The sequence below is a fragment of the Canis aureus genome, chromosome 10, assembly GCF_053574225.1.
Source record: "Canis aureus isolate CA01 chromosome 10, VMU_Caureus_v.1.0, whole genome shotgun sequence".
Taxonomy (NCBI): Eukaryota; Metazoa; Chordata; class Mammalia; order Carnivora; family Canidae; genus Canis; species Canis aureus.
In genome coordinates this window covers 32805581-32815829 of record NC_135620.1, presented here as the reverse complement: position 1 = coordinate 32815829, position 10249 = coordinate 32805581, and the positions used below count along the sequence as shown (strand labels likewise).

Sequence of the window (10249 nt, the reverse complement as noted above, 5' to 3'; positions counted from 1 at the left end):
ACCTGCGCCCGCGCCCGCACCTGCGCCCGCGCCCGCGCCCGCGGCGGCCGCCCGAGCGCCCCGGGCCGCGCCTCGCCCAGCGCCTCGCCCGGACGGCCGCTCGCCGGCCCTCCCCGCGGTCGCGGTCGCGGTCGCGGTCTCGGTCTCGGTCTCGGTCTCGGTCGCGGGCTCCGTCGCGGTCTCGGTCTCGGTCTCGGTCTCGGTCTCGGCCGCAGCTCGGCCGGCCTCCCGGCGCCCCCCCCCCCCGCCCGGCGGTCCCCTCCCCGCCCGCGCCCTCCCGCGGCTCCTCCTCCTCCTGTCCGCCTCCTCCCCTCGCGCGCCGCCGACAGGCAGCCTCGGCGGGCAGAGTGCGGGTACTTTGCCTTCCGAAGAATTTGCAGGACCCAAGCACGCTTTCGGAGCGCCCCGATTTTCTTCGGTCGGTGTCCCCTCCCTCCGGAAACGAAGATCCCACTTGTGCAACAAACAGCACCCGAAGCATCCTGCCCAAGCCAAAGCCCGACGGGCTGCTGAGCATGTGCTGCCCTTTCTTGCAGTTTATTCTGGGCCTGTGTGGAATAGAGAGACAATTCTTTATTTGACTGGTAGGAAAGAGAAGAGAAGACTCCTCAGGGTTTCCAAGGAGGACTGGAGCGGCTGCTTTAGTAAGTAAACTGTGTTTTTATTTTTTTGGTATTTCTTTTCTCTCAAGTGAGGGAAGAGCATATGCCGAATGCTCTCCCTTCAGATGGTATGGACAGTTCGTTTCACCGGGGAAGAAGTTGACTTACATGACTTAAGTAGTTCTTAATTGAGAAGTGGTTTGTTAAGCTGCTTGCTTGCTTATTTATTTATTTATTTATTTATTATTATTATTATTATTATTTTTTTTTTTTTTTGGAAATGCATTGAGAAGACTTCATTGTGGGAAACCTTATTGGGGAATCTGATTTTTAAACCTTTATTGTTCAAGGGCTGTTGGAAGCCTGGCTTGTGAAACGTTGCTTGGTTCCAAGATATAAGGCTGGTTACCTAGAAAAAGCTTGAGAATTCGAACCTGCTGGTTCACTTTTCCTGCTACTGTCCACCTCCACCCTCAGCCACACCAACTCCCATCCTTCTCTGACTTCACTTGGTTGCTTATCTTTAGTCCTGAAGACAGCTGGCCAAAAAATTGGGTCAAGGGAAACTTAATAAAGACGGTCTGAAAGACCAGGAGAAAATCCTGTTGAGGTTTCTAGGTAGATGAGATGTGGAAGAAAATCCTCCAACTAGGCTAGTTTGGATAATTTGGATGAAATTCATTCAGAGAGGGAATGTGAAAAATGCTTTGGAGAGGGCAGGAGCTGAGGCTGTGACTTTGACACAGCAGGTTATAGACTGTGACAGGGGCTCAGCAGCCAGTGACAGGCTTAAGGTGTCTCCTAGGGCCGAATATCTCTGCATCAAAAACTTTTGCAGGCAGTATTCCTCTTGGGGCTAACATCACCATGTCAGTAGCTGCAGCATTTCTGTAAGAACAAGTAGGACACTCTTCCTCTTTCTGTGAAAGGGTTAATGATATATTTAAAAAGAATAAGAGGTATACAGTCTAACACTTGCCAATATTTTGTAATATCTAAATAAAACCTTTGTGTTATGTCAGTAAAAATATAGTTGAGTCAGTTTGTTTTGCACAGGAGGGAGAGAATCAATAACATTTCAGCATTTTTTTCTTTATTACTGCCAAATGGACTCGGAATCTAATTCTTCTTGCATTGTTACATATATAGTAGATACAGTAGAATTCCAGTTTAGATACAACAGAGCTGATTTTTTTTTTAACAAAGTTCTCTGACATAATAGCATGCAGGCTGACTACTGTAGAATAGTAATTTAAAAAGTTTAACTTTCAATTTCTATCTCAATGTAAAGCACACTTTTGCAAGCAAATGTCTTTAAGAGTTATGAACCAGATTGAAAATTAAAGCTGCTTACTTACAGATAATATTGTTTTTCCACAGAACACCTTACTATCAAATAATACCCAAGGGCTCTCATATTTAATTGCTGATAATGGTAAAGTGAAAAAAATATTATCTTTGTATTTACTCAAATATATAAAAGTGGCACTATTCATTTGGCATTGATTTTTAAAATTTTACAAGTAAACTCATGTACAATGGTTTTAAAAAAAAAAGAAAGATGTTTTAGAGTTGTATGGTTCTTCAATGTCAAAAGCTTTGAATATCTTGGGACATAAGTTTTGAGGGTAATGAAATAACAGTAGGGCAATTGAATTTGTTGATATGAAGTTGTAATATATGGAAATCATTTGGTAAAGATATGTCACTGTTTATTGTATATTACTTTATTTTCTATCCAAATGGATTTTCTTAGAGGTATTGCTATTCTCAGTTTCCATTTCTGCGTTGTTTTAAAATGAATTTAGGTAATTTAAAATTAAACCCTTGGTTGATCAGATTTGATCCCTCTTCACTTGTGACCTCAAACACCTGAAAGGTATCTGATGTTTGAAAAAGCAGTTATTGAAAAATAAAAGGTAAGAGTGTACTGAAGTAGCCAATTTTAAGAGTGGATCAAACATGTTATTACATATATTACAATAGGACACATTTTCCACAGTAGAAAAGACATGACAAAATTGTTGATTATATTCAAATTGCTGAAAGCAAAGATTTACAATTAACATGAAAATTAATGTGAAACACATTCTGCCCGTGTTCTAATTATGTTAGAGTGCCAAGGAAGATAGCCTGAATTAAAACCATTTCTAGTCAAGCTTGAACATGTTATATTTGATCACTTTCAAAGAAGTCAAAACTGGGTGGGATGATTAAATTGTCTTTTTGTTTGTTTTCTTGTTTTTGCCTTTTTTTTTTTTTCTTGCCACCAGTTTTCTATGCAATACAGAGGTGGTTGCAACTTTAAAGTTGAAAAAAGAAAGTTGCTAGTGTCAGCAGTAATGTGTTTTATTATGCAATTGTTCTTGTTATTCAGATCAGATAATGGCCCTATGAAATACATAAGCAGTCTGCAGGGAATGAATGATTAATTCCTCTAACGTGTGCTTACTAAAGGAGTTCTTATTAATAAAGTGCCGTATACCTGCATTTGCTTGCCATTGCAGTTGGTGAAGGCAAATGTACTTTTCTTTTCCTTTAATACTAATATGGAATTTACAGGTCTAGTCCTGTAACTGTAGTAGCTTAAAGATGACTTCATCGAACACATGATCTTATGTTTTATAGAACCCTTTGGATATGATTGCTATTTACTTAAAACAATTTATTTGGAAAGTAAAATGTTGTTAATTAAATGTGAACTTAAAGACTGAACATTAAAAATTGTGTTTTTCACTCAATGGAATGACACTCTCTCTCTCCTGTGTATTATTACTTGGGTGTGGATGCAAACGACAAGTGCAAAGGACATTTTTCTTTGGTACTATTAAGTGCAAGAGAAAAGTTAAAATATTGTTGCTTGTATGAAATAATTAGCTAGATACTCTGCTAAAATTTTGGGACAGGCTACTAGTGCATATGACAATTGTTGTGGTTACCGCTGGTGTAAAATGTATTGCAGTTAGAGGTGTATCATTGATTAACTTTCAAGATCTTTGCATTTCTAAGACTGGATTATTGGTGAAGGTGGAAGATGGATTTCATGTGGTGATTTGAGAACAGGTGACCTGAAGTGCATACTACACATTTTAAATTTACCTACCCAATATCTTCTGTTTTCAGAAATTTCTAAAAAATGTAATTTTCAAAATTGCCTAATTGCATATATCAATATGCAACTCTCACATTTAATACAACAAATAACTTTATTTCAAGATTTTTCTGTTGTTTGGAGAAAATAACTTAATTTCAGTAGTATTTTTTTTGGATTTATGTTTATGTTGAAATTAATAAACTTTAACAATGGGAATTATATGATAATATATATTTGATAATGCTAATTTAATAATTATAGTGAAAATTGGATGAGTAGGATTTGTATCCAGTTGAGTGCCATTTGAATTTGTCTCCCTATATATTTAAGCGCAGGTTTTTTTATGACTACTGTCAGTTCACTGGGTTTCAGTCAGGCTGTTTGATAGCAATTTGATATCCATCAGGAATAAATGAATTTCCCTGGTAGAATCAATGTGGAAGTTAACTGTACTTGCGGTAATGGTTATGTTTCTTCAAACTCTTAAAAAATGAGTTGAATGAAAGAAAATGAATGAAGAATCAAAAATGAACATTGCCCATTAGGTGAACACTTATATGATCATAGAATCAAAAGTTTTGAGTTTTTCTCTCATCTTTGTGATTGGCAGTGTGACCCCAGGGCGGTAACTGGCACTCTGTGGGTTTTCTCCTCTGTCTAGTGGAAAAATTGACCTACAATTTGAGATAGTTTAAACCCCAAATCTCATGGAATGGGATCATATACTAATATAATTAGTAATATGATTGATAGTAGAAATTAGCAAATTGTTAGATTACACTGTGGTACCTTGAGAACCCAAAGAGGAGTTGTGGCAGCCATCTTGTTGGGAGAAGGGCTAAGGAAATTGTCTCTGGGCCATACTGGAGGTGACCAGACCTTGTTGCTGTGTGGATTAAATGTTTATTTGGAGGAGGAAGATGAAGAGTATGGAAGGAAGGGAGTCAATTAAAATTCCTCTAAGCCACTCTATCCTCTTGCTACTGAAAATATATTATATTAGTAAGTATTTTTGGATTTGTTACTCTATTTAATACCAAAAGGGTATGCAGAGATAAAAATAAAGGGAATTGCTTGGTGTCTTTTGACTTCCTTTTTTTCTCCTCTTAATTTCTTTATGCTATTTTACAATACCATGTTTAGATAAATATGCACAATTTATTTATTTATTTTTTTAATATGCACAATTTAAGTCAACTGTTTTTTTCCCTGACATACATCTTATATCCTGTCACAGCTAGAAGTAACCATATAAACATTTATTTCAGCCTCTGTATTTTAAAGAGGAAACTAAAGAAATCAGAGGTTAAAAAATATAAAGGTGACATGTACTACCAAGTTCACAGACAGCTTTTACAGCACAAAGATGGTATATTGACAACTAAATACATAGACAATAATTTATATACTTGTTAGTAAATTATCAATAAGATAATTCTGGTTGATGATGTAAGATACAATACATTTATCTAAAAAGATTTTATAATGACAAAGTTTCTGATCGTGGAAAATGAACGCAGAAAGAATATATAGAATGTTAATTTGAGTGCTTGCTTTTCTTATAGAAAACCAAGATTATATTCCTAGATAGAATTCATGTTATATAATTGATGAAATTGAAAAGTTTCCACTAAGAAAATCAGTGTGTCCAATCTTTCCCTTTTCTGATATAAATATTTGGGTGGTAGCAAGTGGACCTCTAGCTCCATAAAATGGTTTATATTTTAAATCATTGGAGAAAGGAAAATCATGCTGTATTTAAAATTTATTTTCTTCTGAATGCAAGATGTAGCTGATTAATTAGAATTTACTTGCTTTCCACTTTGTGTGTTTGGTTGTGTACGTGTGTGTGTTTAAGCACACCTGTTAAAGAAGAAACTTAGTGATAATGGTCCACTTAAAATTTTAGAAGTGTTTATAATAATTGAATAGTCAAAGAGCAATAACATGTTAGGGTCTGATATATCAAATTGCTGATAGATTATTGAATCAAATGAAAGTTCAACAGTACACCATATTACCAAGGTCTTGCCTTATTTAATAAGCCCTTATATTTTCTAAAATATAATAATTAAATCTTCTTAAGGTTGAGATTTTAGAATTGCAGAGAACATAATTGCTGTTCTTTCACATTTATTATTACAGACTTTATTTACCTGGTTTCATAAATGTACTTAGATGCTAAGGAAGGAAAGGAAAAAGATCTGAATTTGATTATGACATGGTTAGTTACTTAAAGGCTGCCATAATTAATCTCAAATGTATTTTGACTAGGATATCTTGTTATAATTCAGTGCATATTGATTTACTTTGTAAGGTACAATAAAAGTATTACACTTAAACACAGAACAAGTAAATTTTATAAAATTCCTTTTAAGTGTGCAATTATTTAAGTAGTCAGCTATACAAGTCTATTAATGCATTTATTCTCTTGGGAATGCTGTGACTCATCCTTTTAAAAAGCTATCCAGAGTTATATTTCTCAAGTGTAGTTTGTATTAAAAAGAGGGCCCCTTCAGCAGCTACATAAGAAAACAAAGCGAAGTCTGTGTGCACATACTCCTTTTAATACTTACCTGCTAATTACATACAATGTGAGATTTGTATCACAGGATATACTCCTATTCCTTTCGTTAGTATGGACTGGGTAGCTTAGGACAAAGGCCTAGAACATAGCTTCCTTCCAGTTCCAAGAAAGGCTAATTTAGTATATAGAACCAGAAAAAAAAAAAAAAAAAAAAAAAAAGAGCAATAGGGTGCTTCCTGTTTTTAAATGAAGTGGTCTAGGGATGCCTGGGTTGTTCAGTGGTTGAGCGTCTGCCTTGGGCTCACTCAGGTCATGATTCTGGGGTGTTGGGATGTAGTTCTGTGTCAGGCTCCCCGCAGGGAGTCTGCTTCTCCCTCTGCCCATGTCTCCGCCTCTCTCTTTCATGAATAAATAAATAAAATCTTTTAAAAAATAAAAATAAATAAATGAAGTGGTCTAAGTCACTTGCCCAAGGTGGAAAAATAGTCATACAAGCTTTTATATGTGAAATGTTGTCCCAGTACAGTGACCTAGAATCTTTACAATCAAATCAGAAATTCTACTTAGAAGTGGAATAAAGGATGAAGAAGGGAGGGGATGGAGAAAGGAGAGACTTGTTAATCTTGCTCTAGAGGCAGTATTCCTACGCTTTTTATTTTTCCCACAAATGGGTTTCAAAAATCTGAGGAATGACTTTTCAGTTTGGGGTAAATGGGCATCAAATTAACAAGGAATCTGGCTCTTACTAAACTGTGCCATATTCTCAGTTTATGCCATTGTTACACTGTATCATGTGGAGCTATTGAGAAGATCAGTTTATCAGTTCATATCTGTATTATGTCCTCCAATTTTGTCACAGAAATCAAGGACAGGACAATAATTCAGGTATCGTCATGTTATCTACCCCTAGAAGTTTCATTCTCTTCTGTTTCCTAACTTATATGCATTTTCAAGTCAGAGTCAGGTATATACAATATAGTATTTGGTCACTAAATATTTATTAAGTCTCCCATGTACCAGACACTGCTAAGTAAAACACACCCATAAGCTAGCAATATAAAGCTGTGTAAATTGTGACCATCCTATATTCTTATGAAACATTTCCCCATTATTAAGATTTTTTTATTTCATGAAAAATATAGAATTTCTGCAAAGAATCTTTTCCGTTTAAGTCACAAAATTTTGCAGGTACATGCCTTCTTTTCCCATTTTTCTCCTCTCATTCACTGTCATCCTGAGTTAAAGGCATTTTTATGGAAACCGGGTGGAATCCCTGTTGCTTATTTTTTTTAGAGATTTTTATTTATTTGTTCATGAGAGACACAGATAGAGGGAGAGAAGCAGAGGGAGAAGCAGACCTCATGCAAGGAGCCCGATGTCGGATTCAATCCCGGGACTCCAGGATCACACCCTGGGCCGAAGGCAGGCGCTAAACTGCTGAGCCACCCAGGGATTCCCCCTGTTGCTTATTTAATCACTGCAGGCTATGCTATATTCCAATGGAATTAATTGGTATCCTTCATCATCTTCACAGCTATATTACTCCAGTGCTAATTCTTTAGATGCCCCACTCTCCAAAGTTCTAGAGAAGCAGTAAGGCATGGTAAGCATATCACTATACCATCCTTATATCGACATCTACAACATACAGGAAACCTCAGTAAATCTCCAGACCACTGGAGCAGTTCACAGTTTATGTATCAGTCTCTTACATTTTTGAATTATGGAATATAATACAAGTCACAATCAAAGCTCATGCTGTTATTCCAGCTACAACCAAAGCATCATAGAAGTCATTGGCTTTCTCAGGAAAGATGACAGAGAAAAGAGAAGAAATCCTGCCTGTACATTTTAATGTGTGTGTGTTATTTTCATAAAAGGCCTTAAAATATGTACCTTGGATCAAATGATAAAATAATAAGACAAAAGTGTAATTTAAATTTTTAGAGACTTATTTGGATTGTTATGTATATTTGGAGTTAAAAAATTATCCAAATTCACCTCTTGATTTCTCTAGAATAAGTAATGGAAACATTTCTGACTTCATTTTAAAGAATTCCCCTTTGTATCCCCTCTAAAAACCTAATCAAAGATTCTCTGATGGTCCTAATTAACAGGAACATTTGAAAAATAATTCCAATATATTGTTTTGCTTGCAAAGGGTCTTTTATATTTCTAAATATTAATGCTAGACTATGTACATCACAAAGAGGAAGAATTTTCCCTGTCATTTGTTATTTCCCATTATATTATATAATATATTCAGTTCTTAATTAATATTTATTAGTGGTATTTACTTCCTTGGACCATTGCTTGCAATTTTAGTATGTAAGGATATCCGGTGGCTTCTCCTCTGAATGGATATGTTCATTCTGTATCATATGTGCTATCCATTTGTTTCCTCCTAGGATACATATGTGGTTAGCTCTGTAACACATGGCTTTTCCTCATCATTTATACCTGTGTGGTTGAAGACAGTAGGGCTTTCTTGTGGTAGAATTGTGTGCTCTCAAGGACTGAATTCAGCACTTCAGTGTCCCATTTCCCCATCCCTCAGGAAGTCATGCCTTCCTGTTGTTTTTTTAGGGGCTTGAAACCTTCCTAACTTCCTATGTACCCCTTCCATTGTGGGAACCTAATAGCATAAATTACACATTTGCTAAATACACATTGATAATTACTGGCTTTTTGAAGAAGTGCATCTTAAGAATTATTCCAATTGTAATATAAATAATAGTATGTTTGTCATTTACAGTATACACACATGCACACTTTTTTTTTAGAGAAAGGAATTTCAGACAATATCCTAGAATGACTGGGTGTGAAATCTTATGTAGGCTGAAGCTGGAGATCAATCTGTTTAGGAAATAGGTCAGAGGAGATCATATGGTTCCCCCCCATGGCAGGCTTCTTTTCTCTTTTATTAGACCTGTCTCTTCTCATTTCTGTTTCTACTGCCAAGTTTTCCTTTTCTGCCCATTTCCTTTGTCCTTAATGGGAACTCAGTGTTGTAGTTACACAGGGAAGACTCAATTGGGCACATGAGAAGATAAAAGTGTATGCTGTTAAGATTTTTAAATAGTTACTGCCATTGTATTGTACATTTCCTTTACAGTTCATTTATCCCTCTCATTGATAAAACAATCTGCATTACATAAATAGTCCATCACTTCTTATGATGGCACTCAAAGAAGAAAGCAATTCTTTTTTCCCCAATCAGGGATACCCTGAGGATTTTATCTTTCTCTTGGATTTTTTGAATTTTTTGTGTATGTGCCATAGTACCTTCTCATGAGCTCTGAAAATATCTTCAGATAGAAGTGATTATTACTAGCTAACATTTATTGATTTTAATAGATGCAAGTCATTATTTTAAATGCTTTATAAGCATTATCTCATTTATTCTCACATCATCCCTGTAAATTGGCATAATTATTATGTTTAGGTTACAGATGAGGAAGCTAAAGTACCTAGAAGCTAACTAAACTTGCCCAAGGTAGCATATCAAGTGTAGTACCTGTACCCTCTGACTGTAGATCCCACATTTTAAACTACTTTGTGATACTGATGTTTTGGCATATTGATTTATATGTTTTCCCAGATGTATATTAGTAGATAAAAGGAATTCCATAGGTTCAGTATATCAAAAGTGGAAAAAGTGAGGGATCCCATTTCTGCTTTTATAACACAATTCTTTTCAAATGAAGCAAACACAAGTTACCATAAGTAAATAACATACATGAATAGAGCACCGTGAAGGTGGTGTTGAGGGTAAAGGAGCAGGGACAGAACACATCAAGGCAATCTATCTCCACATCACTGTTCCCAAAGTTAGTGGGTAGGCATGGCACAAATGCTTCTGAGTGTACTCCTTTGCTGCCTTGGAACTGCTGCATGAGCTGTTTGACACACCTTGCTACACTTGGTAACTGGTGACCAAGAGCCATACTTTTTGAGAATCAACCAAGATGTTTGAGTCACTTTGTGCTGTGTAAAAGGCACAGCAGAATAGAAATGCAAAGGCAG

The 10249-nt window shown here is 36.3% G+C and overlaps 1 protein-coding gene across 35 annotated transcripts in view; it reads left to right on the top strand.

Annotated features, from left to right (window-relative positions):
• Window positions 1-307: 307 nt before the first annotated feature.
• PTPRD (protein tyrosine phosphatase receptor type D) overlaps window positions 308-10249 on the top strand; it is a 2191141-nt gene continuing 2181199 nt past the window's right edge. For 17 of the 35 annotated variants that reach the window (XM_077911920.1, XM_077911956.1, XM_077911938.1 and 14 more), the window contains exon 1: window positions 308-644. The gene's annotated coding sequence lies outside the window, so the exon portion shown is untranslated. The remainder of the gene's footprint in view (window positions 645-10249) is intronic. The other 18 variants (XM_077911946.1, XM_077911945.1, XM_077911957.1 and 15 more) reach the window with 4 other exon arrangements.